The following is a 20,105-nucleotide window of genomic DNA, read 5'->3' as shown; positions in this document are numbered from 1 at the left end:
AACCAGATTAGGGCCTGAAGCCAGCCTGCGGTGTTGTGGCCAGGTCACAAGAAAGCAAGTTGAAGAAAGGAGATCAGGGGCACTGTAATTCACAAACCTGCAGAGTTATAAATGACAGCTATCGTCCGAAAATAGACTGAAGTAAGGCTGCCAAGAGGACTTGAAAGCGGGGCAGAATTGCAGGAAACCGATTTCAGGAGGTAGACTGGAATTGCATTGAAAGCATAGGAAAAGAGGCAGAACGTCCACAATGATGCACTTGGCCAAAAAGGGCGTATGCGTTTTTTCCTGAATATATTCAGGAAAAAACGCATACGCCCTTTTTGGCCAACCAAGCAAGCTTGCAAAGGAAATCTGCACTACAATGAAGTCTCACTTCCCCCCGGTCAAAAGGGCGATCTGAAAAAAGTGTAAAATCCAGAAAGGCAGGACAGGCCATGGAGAACTGGGAGCCTTGTTATGCTGATGGGCGGGATGTAAATTGCCAACAACCACTCGGGAGAAGTGTATGGTGTTTCCTGAAACATCTAAAAAACAAAGCAACAGAACCTAGGGCACTTCCACTTATGGTCCTATAGCTTAGGGAAATTAAAATCAAAAAGACACAGCCACCCCAAAGTTTGGAACGGCTCTGTTTACAAGAACCTCGTTTACAGTACAAGTTCAACATCGCAGAAAGTGAAAAATGGATAAAGAAGTTGTGGTATTTACTTACAAAGCAATATCACTCAGCAATGAAATCTGTGTCATCAGGCCCTTAGCAGCACAATGAGTGGATTCAGGTATGATGATTCTAACTGAAATAAGTCACACAGAAAAAGAAACATCATAAGATATCAGTAATACACGGAATGTAAACTTGGCTACACAGGAACTGATTTACAGAACAGAACAGGGTCTCAAATTTAGAAAACCAACGTATTCTTGCTTAAGGGTAAAGGTGAGTTGGGGTGCTGCATAAAACCAGAGATTGAAATGAGCACAGATAAAGTTCCTTAAGCCAAATATGGAATAGACAAGAGCTACTCCTTGCTCAACGAAATGGACTCAACACCCCATATTAAACGCCTAAGAATGTACCTGACTAGTAAGTATCTTAAAACCTATGGATTGCTATGTCTCCGAAAGAGAATCAAGCATGTGTACAGGGGCATAAACGCAGCAGTGATAGGATTGGAGAGGTTCGGTGAGCAGATGAAGACCCTTTGAAGTCATATTGCATGGTACCCATTCCACGGGTTTCAACTACCCAGGTTTAAGGTATTCTTCCTTCAGCTAAAACATGCATGTGGAACCTAGAGTATGATCAACCATGTGATCGGGAGACGTGTTCAAATATGTCTCAGTTTTCCTCCCCTGGTACTCGGGTGCAACATTCCAGACGCTTTACTAACACTCTCCCCACTTGGAGAGTCAGTCCCTTTAACCTCCTGTTTGGCCCAGTTTGCAATTTCTGCGGAAGATGAACAGGAATAGCGAGAACCAATGAGAGGCTAGCTGGAGGTGTCTGGACCGGCAAATTTAACTCTCATTTCCCACCAGGAAGAGGAATTAACCAAAGGCTCAGCATGCCGGGCCGGAACCAGATTAGGGCCTGAAGCCATCCTGCGGTGTTGCGGCCAGGTCACAAGAAAGCGAGTTGAAGAAAGGAGCTCAGGGGCACTGTAATTCACAAACCTGCAGAGTTATAAATGACAGCTATCGTCCAAAAATAGACTGAAGTAAGGCTGCCAAGAGGACTTGAAAGGGGGGCAGAATTGCAGGAAACCGATTTCAGGAGGTAGACTGGAATTGCATTGAAAGCATAGGAAAAGAGGCAGAACGTCCACAATGATGCACTTGGCCAAAAAGGGCATATGCGTTTTTTCCTGAATATATTCAGGAAAAAACGCATACGCCCTTTTTGGCCAACCAAGCAAGCTTGCAAAGGAAATCTGCACTACAATGAAGTCTCACTTCCCCCCGGTCAAAAGGGCCATCTGAAAAAAGTGTAAAATCCAGAAAGGCAACAGGCCATTGAGAACTGGGAGCCTTTTTATGCTGAAGGGCGGGATGTAAATTGCCAACAGACACTTGGGAGAAGTGTATGGTGTTTCCTGAAACATCTAAAAAACAAAGCAACAGAGCCCAGGGCACTTCCACTTATGGTCCTATAGCTTAGGGAAATTAAAATCAAAAAGACACAGCTTCCCAAAGTTTGGAACGGCTCTGTTTACAAGAACCTCGTTTACAGTACAAGTTCAACATCGCAGAAAGTGAAAAATAGATAAAGAAGTTGTGGTATTTACTTACAAAGCAATATCACTCAGCAATGAAATCTGTGTCATCAGGCCCTTAGCAGCACAATGAGTGGATTCAGGTATGATGATTCTAACTGAAGTAAGTCACACAGAAAAAGAAACATCATAAGATATCAGTAATACACGGAATGTAAACTTGGCTACACAGGAACTGAATTACAGAACAGAACAGGGACTCAAATTTAGAAAACCAACTTATGCTTGCTTAAGGGTAAAGGTGAGTTGGGGTGCTGCATAAAACCAGAGATTGAAATGAGCACAGATAAAGTTCCTTAAGTCAAATATGGAATAGACAAGAGCTACTCCTTGCTCAACGAAATGGACTCAACACCGCATATTAAACGCCTAAGAATGTACCTGACTAGTAAGTATCTTAAAACCTATGGATTGCTATGCCTCCGAAAGAGAATCAAGCATGTGTACAGGGGCATAAACGCAGCAGTGATAGGATTGGAGAGGTTCGGTGAGCAAATGAAGACCCTTTGAAGTCATATTGCATGGTACCCATTCCACGGGTTTCAACTACCCAGGTTTAAGGTATTCTTCCTTCAGCTAAAACATGCATGTGGTACCTAGAGTATGATCAACCATGTGATCGGGAGACGTGTTCAAATATGTCTCAGTTTTCGTACCCTGGTACTCGGGTGCAACATTCCAGACGCTTTACTAACACTCTCCCGACTTGGAGAGTCAGTCCCTTTAACCTCCTGTTTGGCCCAGTTTGCAATTTCTGCGGAAGATGAACAGGAATAGCGAGAACCAATGAGAGGCTAGCTGGAGGTGTCTGGACGGGCAAATTTAACTCTCATTTCCCACCAGGAAGAGGAATTAACCAAAGGCTCAGCATGCCGGGCCGGAACCAGATTAGGGCCTGAAGCCATCCTGCGGTGTTGCGGCCAGGTCACAAGAAAGCGAGTTGAAGAAAGGAGCTCAGGGGCACTGTAATTCACAAACCTGCAGAGTTATAAATGACAGCTATCGTCCAAAAATAGACTGAAGTAAGGCTGCCAAGAGGACTTGAAAGCGGGGCAGAATTGCAGGAAACCGATTTCAGGAGGTAGACTGGAATTGCATTGAAAGCATAGGAAAAGAGGCAGAACGTCCACAATGATGCACTTGGCCAAAAAGGGCGTATGCGTTTTTTCCTGAATATATTCAGGAAAAAACGCATACGCCCTTTTTGGCCAACCAAGCAAGCTTGCAAAGGAAATCTGCACTACAATGAAGTCTCACTTCCCCCCGGTCAAAAGGGCCATCTGAAAAAAGTGTAAAATCCAGAAAGGCAGGACAGGCCATGGAGAACTGGGAGCCTTGTTATGCTGATGGGCGGGATGTAAATTGCCAACAGACACTCGGGAGAAGTGTATGGTGTTTCCTGAAACATCTAAAAAACAAAACAACAGAACCTAGGGCACTTCCACTTATGGTCATATAGCTTAGGGAAATTAAAATCAAAAAGACACAGCCACCCCAAAGTTTGGAACGGCTCTGTTTACAAGAACCTCGTTTACAGTACAAGTTCAACATCGCAGAAAGTGAAAAATGGATAAAGAACTTGTGGTACTTACGTACAATGCAGTATCACTCAGCAATGAAATCTATGTCATCAGGCCCTTAGCAGCATAATGAGTAGATTCAGGTACGATGATTCTAACTGAAGTAAGTCACACAGAAAAAGAAACATCATAAGATATCAGTAATACACGGAATGTAAACTTGGCTACACAGGAACTGAATTACAGAACAGAACAGGGTCTCAAATTTAGAAAACCAACTTATGCTTGCTTAAGGGTAAAGGTGAGTTGGGGTGCTGCATAAAACCAGAGATTGAAATGAGCACAGATAAAGTTCCTTAAGTCAAATATGGAATAGACAAGAGCTACTCCTTGCTCAACGAAATGGACTCAACACCGCATATTAAACGCCTAAGAATGTACCTGACTAGTAAGTATCTTAAAACCTATGGATTGCTATGTCTCTGAAAGAGAATCAAGCATGTGTACAGGGGCATAAACGCAGCAGTGATAGGATTGGAGAGGTTCGGTGAGCAAATGAAGACCCTTTGAAGTCATATTGCATGGTACCCATTACACGGGTCTTAACTCTCCAGGTTTAAGGTATTCTTCCTTCAGCTAAAACATGCATGTGGAACCCAAGTATGATCAACCATGTGAACGGGAGATGTGTTCAAATATGTCTCAGTTTTCCTCCCCTGGTACTCGGGTGCAACATTCCAGACGCTTTACTAACACTCTCCCCACTTGGAGAGTCACCGCCTTTAACCTCCTGTTGGCCCAGTTTGCAATTTCTGCGGAAGATGAACAGGAATAGCGAGAACCAATGAGAGACTAGCTGGAGGTGTCTGGACGGGCAAATTTAACTCTCATTTCCCACCAGGAAGAGGAAATAACCAAAGGATCAGCGTGCCGTGCCGGAACCAGATTAGGGCCTGAAGCCATCCTGCGGTGTTGCGGCCAGGTCACAAGAAAGCGAGTTGAAGAAAGGAGCTCTGGGGCACTGTAATTCACAAACCTGCAGAGTTATAAATGACAGCTATCGTCCAAAAATAGACTGAAGTAAGGCTGCCAAGAGGACTTGAAAGCGGGGCAGAATTGCAGGAAACCGATTTCAGGAGGTAGACTGGAATTGCATTGAAAGCATAGCAAAAGAGGCAGAACGTCCACAATGATGCACTTGGCCAAAAAGGGCGTATGCGTTTTTTCCTGAATATATTCAGGAAAAAACGCATACGCCCTTTTTGGCCAACCAAGCAAGCTTGCAAAGGAAATCTGCACTACAATGAAGTCTCACTTCCCCCCGGTCAAAAGGGCCATCTGAAAAAAGTGTAAAATCCAGAAAGGCAGGACAGGCCATGGAGAACTGGGAGCCTTGTTATGCTGATGGGCGGGATGTAAATTGCCAACAGACACTCGGGAGAAGTGTATGGTGTTTCCTGAAACATCTAAAAAACAAAGCAACAGAGCCTAGGGCACTGCCACTTATGGTCCTATAGCTTAGGGAAATTAAAATCGAAAAGACACAGCCACCCCAAAGTTTGGGACGCCTCTGTTTACAAGAACCTCATTTACAGTACAAGTTCAACATCGCAGAAAGTGAAAAATGGATAAAGAAGTTGTGGTATTTACTTACAAAGCAATATCACTCAGCAATGAAATCTATGTCATCAGGCCCTTAGCAGAACAATGAGTGGATTCAGGTATGATGATTCTAACTGAAATAAGTCACACAGAAAAAGAAACATCATAAGATATCAGTAATACATGGAATGTAAACTTGGCTACACAGGAACTGAATTGCAGAACAGAACAGGGTCTCAAATTTAGAAAACCAACTTATGCTTGCTTAAGGGTAAAGGTGAGTTGGGGTGCTGCATAAAACCAGAGATTGAAATGAGCACAGATAAAGTTCCTTAAGTCAAATATGGAATAGACAAGAGCTACTCCTTGCTCAATGAAATGGACTCAACACCGCATATTAAACGCCTAAGAATGTACCTGACTAGTAAGTATCGTAAAACCTATGGATTGCTATGTCTCCAAAAGAGAATCAAGCATGTATGCAGAGGCATAAACGCAGCAGTGATAGGATTGGAGAGGTTCGGTGAGCAAATGAAGACCCTTTGAAGTCATATTGCATGGTACCCATTACACGGGTCTCAACTCTCCAGGTTTAAGGTATTCTTCCTTCAGCTAAAACATGCATGTGGAACCCAAGTATGATCAACCATGTGAACGGGAGACGTGTTCAAATATGTCTCAGTTTTCCTCCCCTGGTACTCGGGTGCAACATTACAGACGCTTTACTAACACTCTCCCCACTTGGAGAGTCACCGCCTTTAACCTCCTGTTTGGCCCAGTTTGCAATTTCTGCGGAAGATGAACAGGAATAGTGAGAACCAATGAGAGGCTATCTGGAGGTGTCTGGACGGGCAAATTTAACTCTCATTTCCCACCAGGAAGAGGAAATAACCAAAGGCTCAGCGTGCCGTACCGGAACCAGATTAGGGCCTGAAGCCATCCTGCGGTGTTGCGGCCAGCTCAAAAGAAAGCGAGTTGAAGAAAGGAGCTCAGGGGCACTGTAATTCACAAACCTGCAGAGTTATAAATGACAGCTATCGTCCAAAAATAGACTGAAGTAAGGCTGCCAAGAGGACTTGAAAGCGGGGCAGAATTACAGGAAACCGATTTCAGGAGGTAGACTGGAATTGCATTGAAAGCATAGGAAAAGAGGCAGAACGTCCACAATGATGCACTTGGCCAAAAAGGGCGTATGCGTTTTTTCCTGAATATATTCAGGAAAAAACGCATACGCCCTTTTTGGCCAACCAAGCAAGCTTGCAAAGGAAATCTGCACTACAATGAAGTCTCACTTCCCCCCGGTCAAAAGGGCCATCTGAAAAAAGTGTAAAATCCAGAAAGGCAGGACAGGCCATGGAGAACTGGGAGCCTTGTTATGCTGATGGGCGGGATGTAAATTGCCAACAACCACTCGGGAGAAGTGTATGGTGTTTCCTGAAACATCTAAAAAACAAACCAACAGGACCTAGGGCACTTCCACTTATGGTCCTATAGCTTAGGGAAATTAAAATCAAAAAGACACAGCCACCCCAAAGTTTGGAACGGCTCTGTTTACAAGAACCTCGTTTACAGTACAAGTTCAACATCGCAGAAAGTGAAAAATGGATAAAGAAGTTGTGGTATTTACTTACAAAGCAATATCACTCAGCAATGAAATCTGTGTCATCAGGCCCTTAGCAGCACAATGAGTGGATTCAGGTATATTGATTCTAACTGAAGTAAGTCACACAGAAAAAGAAACATCATAAGATATCAGTAATACACGGAATGTAAACTTGGCTACACAGGAACTGAATTACAGAACAGAACAGGGTCTCAAATTTAGAAAACCAACTTATGCTTGCTTAAGGGTAAAGATGAGTTGGGGTGCTGCATAAAACCAGAGATTGAAATGAGCACAGATAAAGTTCCTTAAGTCAAATATGGAATAGACAAGAGCTACTCCTTGCTCAACGAAATGGACTCAACACCCCATATTAAACGCCTAAGAATGTACCTGACTAGTAAGTATCATAAAACCTATGGATTGCTATGTCTCCGAAAGAGAATCAAGCATGTGTACAGGGGCATAAACGCAGCAGTGATAGGATTGGAGAGGTTCGGTGAGCAAATGAAGACCCTTTGAAGTCATATTGCATGGTACCCATTACACGGGTCTTAACTCTCCAGGTTTAAGGTATTCTTCCTTCAGCTAAAACATGCATGTGGAACCCAAGTATGATCAACCATGTGAACGGGAGTCGTGTTCAAATATGTCTCAGTTTTCCTCCCCTGGTACTCGGGTGCAACATTCCAGACGCTTTACTAACACTCTCCCCACTTGGAGAGTCAGCGCCTTTAACCTCCTGTTTGGCCCAGTTTGCAATTTCTGCGCAAGATGAACAGGAATAGCGAGAACCAATGAGAGACTAGCTGGAGGTGTCTGGACGGGCAAATTTAACTCTCATTTCCCAACAGGAAGAGGAAATAACCAAAGGCTCAGCGTGCCGTGCCGGAACCAGATTAGGGCCTGAAGCCATCCTGCGGTGTTGCGGCCAGGTCACAAGAAAGCGAGTTGAGGAAAGGAGCTCAGGGGCACTGTAATTCACAAACCTGCAGAGTTATAAATGACAGCTATCGTCCAAAAATAGACTGAAGTAAGGCTGCCAAGAGGACTTGAAAGCGGGGCAGAATTGCAGGAAACCGATTTCAGGAGGTAGACTGGAATTGCATTGAAAGCATAGGAAAAGAGGCAGAACGTCCACAATGATGCACTTGGCCAAAAAGGGCGTATGCGTTTTTTCCTGAATATATTCCTGAATATATTCAGGAAAAAACGCATACGCCCTTTTTGGCCAACCAAGCAAGCTTGCAAAGGAAATCTGCACTACAGTGAAGTCTCACTTCCCCCCGGTCAAAAGGGCCATCTGAAAAAAGTGTAAAATCCAGAAAGGCAAGACAGGCCATGGAGAACTGGGAGCCTTGTTATGCTGATGGGCGGGATGTAAATTGCCAAGAACCACTCGGGAGAAGTGTATGGTGTTTCCTGAAACATCTAAAAAACAAAGCACCAGAGCCTAGGGCACTTCCACTTATGGTCCTATAGCTTAGGGAAATTAAAATCAAAAAGACACAGCCACCCCAAAGTTTGGGACGCCTCCGTTTACAAGAACCTCGTTTACCGTACAAGTTCAATATCACAGAAAGTGAAAAATGGATAAAGAACTTGTGGTACTTACGTACAATGCAGTATCACTCAGCAGTGAAATCTATGTCATCAGGCCCGTAGCAGCATAATGAGTGGATTCAGGTACGATGATTCTAACTGAAATAAGTCACACAGAAAAAGAAACATCATAAGATATCAGTAATACACGGAATGTAAACTTGGCTACACAGGAACTGCATTCCAAAACAGAACAGGGTCTCAAATTTAGAAAACCAACTTATGCTTGCTTAAGGGGAAAGGTGAGTTGAGCTGCTGCATAAAACCAGAGATTGAAATGAGCACAGATAAAGTTCCTTAAGCCAAATATGGAATAGACAAGAGCTACTCCTTGCTCAACGAAATGGACTCAACACCCCATATTAAACGCCTAAGAATGTACCTGACTAGTAAGTATCTTAAAACCTATGGATTGCTATGTCTCCAAAAGAGAATCAAGCGTGTGTACAGGGGCATAAACGCAGCAGTGATAGGATTGGAGAGGTTCGGTGAGCAAATGAAGACCCTTTGAAGTCATATTGCATGGTACCCATTCCACGGGTTTCAACTACCCAGGTTTAAGGTATTCTTCCTTCAGCTAAAACATGCATGTGGAACCTAGAGTATGATCAACCATGTGATCGGGAGACGTGTTCAAATATGTCTCAGTTTTCCTCCCCTGGTACTCGGGTGCAACATTCCAGATGCTTTACTAACACTCTCCCGACTTGGAGAGTCAGTCCCTTTAACCTCCTGTTTGGCCCAGTTTGCAATTTCTGCGGAAGATGAACAGGAATAGCGAGAACCAATGAGAGGCTAGCTGGAGGTGTCTGGACGGGCAAATTTAACTCTCATTTCCCACCAGGAAGTGGAAATAACCAAAGGCTCAGTGTGCCGTGCCGGAACCAGATTAGGGCCTGAAGACATCCTGCGGTGTTGCTGCCAGCTCAAAAGAAAGCGAGTTGAAGAAAGGAGCTCAGGGGCACTGTAATTCACAAACCTGCAGAGTTATAAATGACAGCTATCGTCCAAAAATATACTGAAGTAAGGCTGCCAAGAGGACATGAAAGCGGGGAGAATTGCAGGAAACCGATTTCAGGAGGTAGACTGGAATTGCATTGAAAGCATAGGAAAAGAGGCAGAACGTCCACAATGATGCACTTGGCCAAAAAGGGCGTATGCGTTTTTTCCTGAATATATTCAGGAAAAAACGCATACGCCCTTTTTGGCCAACCAAGCAAGCTTGCAAAGGAAATCTGCACTACAATGAAGTCTCACTTCCCCCCCGGTCAAAAGGGCCATCTGAAAAAAGTGTAAAATCCAGAAAGGCAGGACAGGCCATGGAGAACTGGGAGCCTTGTTATGCTGAAGGGCGGGATGTAAATTGCCAACAACCACTCGGGAGAAGTGTATGGTGTTTCCTGAAACATCTAAAAAACAAAGCAACAGAGCCTAGGGCACTTCCACTTATGGTCCTATAGCTTAGGGAATTTAAAATCAAAAAGACACAGCCACCCCAAAGTTTGGAATGGCTCTGTTTACAAGAACCTCGATTACAGTACAAGTTCAACATCGCAGAAAGTGAAAAATGGATAAAAAAGTTGTGGTATTTACTTACAAAGCAATATCACTCAGCAATGAAATCTGTGTCATCAGGCCCTTAGCAGCACAATGAGTGGATTCAGGTATGATGATTCTAACTGAAATAAGTCACACAGAAAAAGAAACATCATAAGATATCAGTAATACACGGAATGGAAACTTGGCTACACAGGAACTGAATTACAGAACAGAACAGGGTCTCAAATTTAGAAAACCAACTTATGCTTGCTTAAGGGGAAAGGTGAGTTGGGGTGCTGCATAAAACCAGAGATTGAAATGAGCACAGATAAAGTTCCTTAAACCAAATATGGAATAGACAAGAGCTACTCCTTGCTCAACGAAATGGACTCAACACCGCATATTAAACGCCTAAGAATGTACCTGACTAGTAAGTATCTTAAAACCTATAGATTGCTATGTCTCCGAAAGAGAATCAAACATGTGTACAGGGGCATAAACGCAGCAGTGATAGGATTGGAGAGGTTCGGTGAGCAAATGAAGACACTTTGAAGTCATACTGCATGGTACCCATTCCACGGGTTTCAACTACCCAGGTTTTAGGTATTCTTCCTTCAGCTAAAACATGCATGAGGAACCCAGAGTATGATCAACCATGTCATCGGGAGACGTGTTCAAATATGTCTCAGTTTTCCTCCCCTGGTACTCGGGTGCAACATTCCAGACGCTTTACTAACACTCTCCCCACTTGGAGAGTCAGTCCCTTTAACCTCCTGTTTGGCCCAGTTTGCAATTTCTGCGGAAAATGAAAAGTTATAGCGAGAACCAATGAGAGGCTAGCTGGAGGTGTCTGGACGGGCAAATTTAACTCTCATTTCCCACCAGGAAGAGGAACTAACCAAAGGCCCAGCGTGCCGTGCCGGAACCAGATTAGGGCCTGAAGCCATCCTGCGGTGTTGCGGCCAGCTCAAAAGAAAGCGCGTTGAAGAAAGGAGCTCAGGGGCACTGTAATTCACAAACCTGCAGAGTTATAAATGACAGCTATCGTCCAAAAATAGACTGAAGTAAGGCTGCCAAGAGGACTTGAAAGCGGGGCAGAATTGCAGGAAACCGATTTCAGGAGGTAGACTGGAATTGCATTGAAAGCATAGGAAAAGAGGCAGAACGTCCACAATGATGCACTTGGCCAAAAAGGGCGTATGCGTTTTTTCCTGAATATATTCAGGAAAAAACGCATACGCCCTTTTTGGCCAACCAAGCAAGCTTGCAAATGAAATCTACACTACAATGAAGTCTCACTTCCCCCCGGTCAAAAGGGCCATCTGAAAAAAGTGTAAAATCCAGAAAGGCAGGACAGGCCATGGAGAACTGGGAGCCTTGTTATGGTGATGGGCGGGATGTAAATTGCCAACAACCACTCAGGAGAAGTGTATGGTGTTTCCTGAAACATCTATAAAACAAAGCAACAGAACCTAGGGCACTTCCACTTATGGTCCTATAGCTTAGGGAAATTAAAATCAAAAAGACACAGCCACCCCAAAGTTTGGAACGGCTCTGTTTACAAGAACCTCGTTTACAGTACAAGTTCAACATCGCAGAAAGTGAAAAATGGATAAAGAAGTTGTGGTATTTACTTACAAAGCAATATCACTCAGCAATGAAATCTGTGTCATCAGGCCCTTAGCAGCACAATGAGTGGATTCAGGTATGATGATTCTAAATGAAATAAGTCACACAGAAAAAGAAACATCATAAGATATCAGTAATACACGGAATGGAAACTTGGCTACACAGGAACTGAATTACAGAACAGAACAGGGTCTCAAATTTAGAAAACCAACTTATTCTTGCTTAAGGGGAAAGGTGAGTTGGGGTGCTGCATAAAACCAGAGATTGAAATGAGCACAGATAAAGTTCCTTAAGCCAAATATGGAATAGACAAGAGCTACTCCTTGCTCAACGAAATGGACTCAACACCCCATATTAAACGCCTAAGAATGTACCTGACTAGTAAGTATCTTAAAACCTATGGATTGCTATGTCTCCGAAAGACAATCAAGCATGTGTACAGGGGCATAAACGCAGCAGTGATAGGATTGGAGAGATGCGGTGAGCAAATGAAGACCCTTTGAAGTCATATTGCATGGTACCCATTCCACGGGTTTCAACTACCCAGGTTTTAGGTATTCTTCCTTCAGCTAAAACATGCATGTGGAACCTAGAGTATGATCAACCATGTGATCGGGAGACGTGTTCAAATATGTCTCAGTTTTCCTCCCCTGGTACTCGGGTGCAACATTCCAGACGCTTTACTAACACTCTCCCCACTTGGAGAGTCAGTCCCTTTAACCTCCTGTTTGGCCCAGTTTGCAATTTCTGCGGAAGATGAACAGGAATACCGAGAACCAATGAGAGGCTAGCTGGAGGTGTCTGGACGGGCAAATTTAACTCTCATTTCCCACCAGGAAGAGGAATTAACCAAAGGCTCAGCATGCCGGGCCGGAACCAGATTAGGGCCTGAAGCCATCCTGTGGTGTTGCGGCCAGATCACAAGAAAGCGAGTTGAAGAAAGGAGCTCAGGGGCACTGTAATTCACAAACCTGCAGAGTTATAAATGACAGCTATCGTCCAAAAATAGACTGAAGTAAGGCTGCCAAGAGGACTTGAAAGCGGGGCAGAATTGCAGGAAACCGATTTCAGGAGGTAGACTGGAATTGCATTGAAAGCATAGGAAAAGAGGCAGAACGTCCACAATGATGCACTTGGCCAAAAAGGGCGTATGCGTTTTTTCCTGAATATATTCAGGAAAAAACGCATACGCCCTTTTTGGCCAACCAAGCAAGCTTGCAAAGGAAATCTGCACTACAATGAAGTCTCACTTCCCCCCGGTCAAAAGGGCCATCTGAAAAAAGTGTAAAATCCAGAAAGGCAGGACAGGCCATGGAGAACTGGGAGCCTTGTTATGCTGATGGGCGGGATGTAAATTGCCAACAGACACTCGGGAGAAGTGTATGGTGTTTCCTGAAACATCTGAAAAACAAAGCAACAGAGCCTAGGGCACCTCCACTTATGGTCCTATAGCTTAGGGAAATTAAAATCAAAATGACACAGCCACCCCAAAGTTTGGGACGCCTCCGTTTACAAGAACCTCGTTTACCGTACAAGTTCTATATCACAGAAAGTTAAAAATGGATAAAGAACTTGTGGTACTTACGTACAATGCAGTATCACTCAGCAATGAAATCTATGTCATCAGGCCTGTAGCAGCATAATGAGTGGATTCAGGTACGATGATTCTAACTGAAATAAGTCACACAGAAAAAGAAACATCATAAGATATCACTAATACAAGGAATGTAAACTTGGCTACACAGGAACTGCATTCCAAAACAGAACAGGGTCTCAAATTTAGAAAACCAACTTATGCTTGCTTAAGGGGAAAGGTGAGTTGGGGTGCTGCATAAAACCAGAGATTGAAATGAGCACAGATAAAGTACCTTAAGCCAAATATGGAATAGACAAGAGCTACTCCTTGCTCAACGAAATGGACTCAAAACCCCATATTAAACGCCTAAGAATGTACCTGGCTAGTAAGTATCTTAAAACCTATGGATTGCTATGTCTCCAAAAGAGAATCAAGCGTGTGTACAGGGGCATAAACGCAGCAGTGATAGGATTGGAGAGGTTCGGTGAGCAAATGAAGACCCTTTGAAGTCATATTGCATGGTACCCATTACACGGGTCTCAACTCTCCAGGTTTAAGGTATTCTTCCTTCAGCTAAAACATGCATGTGGAACCCAGAGTATGATCAACCATGTGAATGGGAGACGTGTTCAAATATGTCTCAGTTTTCCTCCCCTGGTACTCGGGTGCAACATTCCAGATGCTTTACTAACACTCTCCCGACTTGGAGAGTCAGTCCCTTTAACCTCCTGTTTGGCCCAGTTTGCAATTTCTGCGGAAGATGAACAGGAATAGCGAGAACCAATGAGAGGCTAGCTGGAGGTGTCTGGACGGGCAAATTTAACTCTCATTTCCCACCAGGAAGAGGAAATAACCAAAGGCTCAGCATGCCGGGCCGGAAACAGATTACGGCCTGAAGCCATCATGCGGTGTTGCGGCCAGGTCACAAGGAAGCGAGTTGAAGAAAGGAGCTCAGGGGCACTGTAATTCACAAACCTGCAGAGTTATAAATGACAGCTATCGTCCAAAAATAGACTGAAGTAAGGCTGCCAAGAGGACTTGAAAGCGGGGCAGAATTGCAGGAAACCGATTTCAGGAGGTAGACTGGAATTGCATTGAAAGCATAGGAAAAGAGGCAGAACGTCCACAATGATGCACTTGGCCAAAAAGGGCGTATGCGTTTTTTCCTGAATATATTCAGGAAAAAACGCATACGCTCTTTTTGGCCAACCAAGCAAGCTTGCAAAGGAAATCTGCACTACAATGAAGTCTCACTTCCCCCCGGTCAAAAGGGCCATCTGAAAAAAGTGTAAAATCCAGAAAGGCAACAGGCCATGGAGAACTGGGAGCCTTGTTATGCTGATGGGTGGGATGTAAATTGCCAACAGACACTCGGGAAGAGTGTATGGTGTTTCCTGAAACATCTAAAAAACAAAGCAACAGAGCCTAGGGCACTGCCACTTATGGTCCTATAGCTTAGGGAAATCAAAATCAAAAAGACACAGCCACCCCAAAGTTTGGGACGCCTCTGTTTACAAGAACCTCGTTTCCAGTACAAGTTCAACATCGCAGAAAGTGAAAAATGGATAAAGAAGTTGTGGTATTTACTTACAAAGCAATATCACTCAGCAATGAAATCTATGTCATCAGGCCCTTAGCAGCACAATGAGTGGATTCAGGTATGATAATTCTAACTGAAATAAGTCACACAGAAAAAGAAACATCATAAGATATCAGTAATACACGGAATGTAAACTTGGCTACACAGGAACTGAATTACAGAAGAGAAAAGGGTCTCAAATTTAGAAAACCAACTTATTCTTGCTTAAGGGTAAAGGTGAGTTGGGGTGCTGCATAAAACCAGAGATTGAAATGAGCACAGATAAAGTTCCTTAAGCCAAATATGGAATAGACAAGAGCTACTCCTTGCTCAACGAAATGGACTCAAAACCCCATATTAAACGCCTAAGAATGTACCTGGCTAGTAAGTATCTTAAAACCTATGGATTGCTATGTCTCCAAAAGAGAATCAAGCGTGTGTACAGGGGCATAAACGCAGCAGTGATAGGATTGGAGAGGTTCGGTGAGCAAATGAAGACCCTTTGAAGTCATATTGCATGGTACCCATTCCACGGGTCTCAACTCTCCAGGTTTAAGGTATTCTTCCTTCAGCTAAAACATGCATGTGGAACCTAGAGTATGATCAACCATGTGATCGGGAGACGTGTTCAAATATGTCTCAGTTTTCGTACCCTGGTACTCGGGTGCAACATTCCAGACGCTTTACTAACACTCGCCCGACTTGGAGAGTCAGTCCCTTTAACCTCCCGTTTGGCCCAGTTTGCAATTTCTGCGGAAGATGAACAGGAATAGCGAGAACCAATGAGAGGCTAGCTGGAGGTGTCTGGACGGGCAAATTTAACTCTCATTTTCCACCATGAAGAGGAATTAACCAAAGGCTCAGCGTGCCCTGCCGGAACCAGATTAGGGCATAGAGCCATCCTGTGGTGTTGCGGCAAGGTCACAAGAAAGCAAGTTGAAGAAAGGAGCTCAGGGGCACTGTAATTCACAAACCTGCAGAGTTATAAATGACAGCTATCGTCCAAAAATAGACTGAAGTAAGGCTGCCAAGAGGACTTGAAAGCGGGGCAGAATTGCAGGAAACCGATTTCAGGAGGTAGACTGGAATTGCATTGAAAGCATAGGAAAAGAGGCAGAACGTCCACAATGATGCACTTGGCCAAAAAGGGCGTATGCGTTTTTTCCTGAATATATTCAGGAAAAAACGCATACGCTCTTTTTGGCCAACCAAGCAAGCTTGCAAAGGAAATCTGCACTACAATGAAGTCTCACTTCCCCCCGGTCAAAAGGGCCATCTGAAAAAAGTGTAAAATCCAGAAAGGCAGGACAGGCCATGGAGAACTGGGAGCCTTGTTATGCTGATGGGCGGGATGTAAATTGCCAACAGACACTTGGGAGAAGTGTATGGTGTTTCCTGAAACATCTAAAAAACAAAGCAACAGAACCTAGGGCACTTCCACTTATGGTCCTATAGCTTAGGGAAATTAAAATCAAAAAGACACAGCCACCCCAAAGTTTGGAACGGCTCTGTTTACAAGAACCTCGTTTACAGTACAAGTTCAACATCGCAGAAAGTGAAAAATGGATAAAGAAGTTGTGGTATTTACTTACAAAGCAATATCACTCAGCAATGAAATCTGTGTCATCAGGCCCTTAGCAGCACAATGAGTGGATTCAGGTATGATGATTCCAACTGAAATAAGTCACAGAGAAAAAGAAACATCATAAGATATCAGTAATACACGGAATGTAAACTTGGCTACACAGGAACTGAATTACAGAACAGAACAGGGTCTCAAATTTAGAAAACCAACTTATGCTTGCTTAAGGGGAAAGGTGAGTTGTGGTGCTGCATAAAACCAGAGATTGAAATGAGCACAGATAAAGTTCCTTAAGTCAAATATGGAATAGACAAGAGCTACTCCTTGCTCAACGAAATGGACTCAACACCCCATATTAAACGCCTAAGAATGTACCTGACTAGTAAGTATCTTAAAACCTATGGATTGCTATGTCTCCGAAAGAGAATCAAGCATGTGTACAGGGGCATAAACGCAGCAGTGATAGGATTGGAGAGGTTCGGTGAGCAAATGAAGACCCTTTGAAGTCATATTGCATGGTACCCATTACACGGGTCTCAACTCTCCAGGTTTAAGGTATTCTTCCTTCAGCTAAAACATGCATGTGGAACCTAGAGTATGATCAACCATGTGATCGGGAGACGTGTTCAAATATGTCTCAGTTTTCGTACCCTGGTACTCGGGTGCAACATTCCAGACGCTTTACTAACACTCTCCCGACTTGGAGAGTCAGCGCCTTTAACCTCCTGTTTGGCCCAGTTTGCAATTTCTGCGGAAGATGAACAGGAATAGCGAGAACCAATGAGAGACTAGCTGGAGGTGTCTGGACGGGCAAATTTAACTCTCATTTCCCAACAGGAAGAGGAAATAACCAAAGGCTCAGCGTGCCGTGCCGGAACCAGATTAGGGCCTGAAGCCATCCTGCGGTGTTGCGGCCAGCTCACAAGAAAGCGAGTTGAAGAAAGGAGGTCAGGGGCACTGTAATTCACAAACCTGCAGAGTTATAAATGACAGCTATCGTCCAAAAATAGACTGAAGTAAGGCTGCCAAGAGGACTTGAAAGCGGGGCAGAATTGCAGGAAACCGATTTCAGGAGGTAGACTGGAATTGCATTGAAAGCATAGGAAAAGAGGCAGAACGTCCACAATGATGCACTTGGCCAAAAAGGGCGTATGCGTTTTTTCCTGAATATATTCAGGAAAAAACGCATACGCCCTTTTTGGCCAACCAAGCAAGCTTGCAAAGGAAATCTGCACTACAATGAAGTCTCACTTCCCCCCAGTCAAAAGGGCCATCTGAAAAAAGTGTAAAATCCAGAAAGGCAGGACAGGCCATGGAGAACTGGGAGCCTTGTTATGCTGATGGGCGGGATGTAAATTGCCAACCGACACTTGGGAGAAGTGTACGGTGTTTCCTCAAACATCTAAAAAACAGAGCAACAGAACCTAGAGCACTTCCACTTATGGTCCTATAGCTTAGGGAAATTAAAATCAAAAAGACACAGCCACCCCAAAGTTTGGAACGGCTCTGTTTACAAGAACCTCGTTTACAGTACAAGTTCAACATCGCAGAAAGTGAAAAATGGATAAAGAACTTCTGGTACTTACGTACAATGCAGTATCACTCAGCAGTGAAATCTATGTCAACAGGCCCGTAGCAGCATAATGAGTGGATTCAGGTACGATGATTCTAACTGAAATAAGTCACACAGAAAAAGAAACATCATAAGATATCAGTAATACACGGAACGTAAACTTGGCTACACAGGAACTGAATTACAGAACAGAACAGGGTCTCAAATTTAGAAAACCAACTTATGCTTGCTTAAGGGGAAAGGTGAGTTGGGGTGCTGCATAAAACCAGAGATTGAAATGAGCACAGATAAAGTTCCTTAAGCCAAATATGGAATAGACAAGAGCTACTCCTTGCTCAACGAAATGGACTCAACACCGCATATTAAACGCCTAAGAATGTACCTGACTAGTAAGTATCTTAAAACCTATGGATTGCTATGTCTCCGAAAGAGAATCAAGCATGTGTACAGGGGCATAAACGCAGCAGTGATAGGATTGGAGAGGTTCGGTGAGCAAATGAAGACCCTTTGAAATCATATTGCATGGTACCCATTACACGGGTCTCAACTCTCCAAGTTTAAGGTATTCTTCCTTCAGCTAAAACATGCATGTGGAACCCAAGTATGATCAACCATGTGAACGGGAGACGTGTTCAAATATGTCTCAGTTTTCCTCCCCTGGTACTCGGATGCAACATTCCAGACGCTTTACTAACACTCTCCCCACTTGGAGAGTCAGCGCCTTTAACCTCTTGTTTGGCGCAGTTTGCAATTTCTGCGGAAGATGAACAGGAATAGCGAGAACCAATGAGAGGCTAGCTGGAGGTGTCTGGACGGGCAAATTTAACTCTCATTTCCCACCAGGAAGAGGAAATAACCAAAGGCTCAGCGTGCCGTACCGGAACCAGATTAGGGCCTGAAGCCATCCTGCGGTGTTGCGGCCATCTCAAAAGAAAGCGAGTTGAAGAAAGGAGCTCAGGGGCACTGTAATTCACAAACCTGCAGAGTTATAAATGACAGCTATCGTCCAAAAATTGACTGAAGTAAGGCTGCCAAGAGGACTTGAAAGCGGGGCAGAATTGCACGAAACCGATTTCAGGAGGTAGACTGGAATTGCATTGAAAGCATAGGAAAAGAGGCAGAACGTCCACAATGATGCACTTGGCCAAAAAGGGCGTATGCGTTTTTTCCTGAATATATTCAGGAAAAAACGCATACGCCCTTTTTGGCCAACCAAGCAAGCTTGCAAAGGAAATCTGCACTACAATGAAGTCTCACTTCCCCCCGGTCAAAAGGGCCATCTGAAAAAAGTGTAAAATCCAGAAAGGCAGGACAGGCCATGGAGAACTGGGAGCCTTGTTATGCTGATGGGCGGGATGTAAATTGCCAACAACCACTCGGGAGAAGTGTATGGTGTTTCCTGAAACATCTAAAAAACAAAGCAACAGAACCTAGGGCACTTCCACTTATGGTCCTATAGCTTAGGGAAATTAAAATCAAAAAGACACAGCCACCCCAAAGTTTGGAACGGCTCTGTTTACAAGAACCTCGTTTACAGTACAAGTTCAACATCGCACAAAGTGAAAAATGGATAAAGAAGATGTGGTACTTACTTACAAAGCAATATCACTCAGCAATGAAATCTGTGTCATCAGGCCCTTAGCAGCACAATGAGTGGATTCAGGTACGATGATTCTAACTGAAGTAAGTCACACAGAAAAAGAAACATCATAAGATATCAGTAATACACGGAATGTAAACTTGGCTACACAGGAACTGAATTACAGAACAGAACAGGGTCTCAAATTTAGAAAACCAACTTATGCTTGCTTAAGGGTAAAGGTGAGATGGGGTGCTGCATAAAACCAGAGATTGAAATGAGCACACATAAAGTTCCTTAAGTCAAATATGGAATAGACAAGAGCTACTCCTTGCTCAACGAAATGGACTCAACACCGCATATTAAACGCCTAAGAATGTACCTGACTAGTAAGTATCTTAAAACCTATGGATTGCTATGTCTCCGAAAGAGAATCAAGCATGTG

At 43.8% G+C, this 20,105-nt stretch overlaps 1 long non-coding RNA gene across 50 annotated transcripts in view; it reads right to left on the bottom strand.

Moving 5' to 3' along the window:
• Window positions 1-20,105, bottom strand: part of LOC307185334 — a 3,778,167-nt gene that overhangs the window by 301,362 nt on the left and 3,456,700 nt on the right. For 47 of the 50 annotated variants that reach the window (XR_013827964.1, XR_013827965.1, XR_013827990.1 and 44 more), the window contains one exon: window positions 11,777-11,858. This is a non-coding gene — a long non-coding RNA (uncharacterized lncRNA). The remainder of the gene's footprint in view (window positions 1-11,776; window positions 11,859-20,105) is intronic. The other 3 variants (XR_013827983.1, XR_013827984.1, XR_013827989.1) reach the window with 1 other exon arrangement.

The sequence above is a fragment of the Stenella coeruleoalba genome, assembly GCF_951394435.1.
Source record: "Stenella coeruleoalba genome assembly, chromosome: 4".
Classification (NCBI taxonomy): domain Eukaryota; kingdom Metazoa; phylum Chordata; class Mammalia; order Artiodactyla; family Delphinidae; genus Stenella; species Stenella coeruleoalba.
Note: the sequence above shows the minus strand (reverse complement) of the source record. Positions and strands in the feature narration are given on the sequence as shown.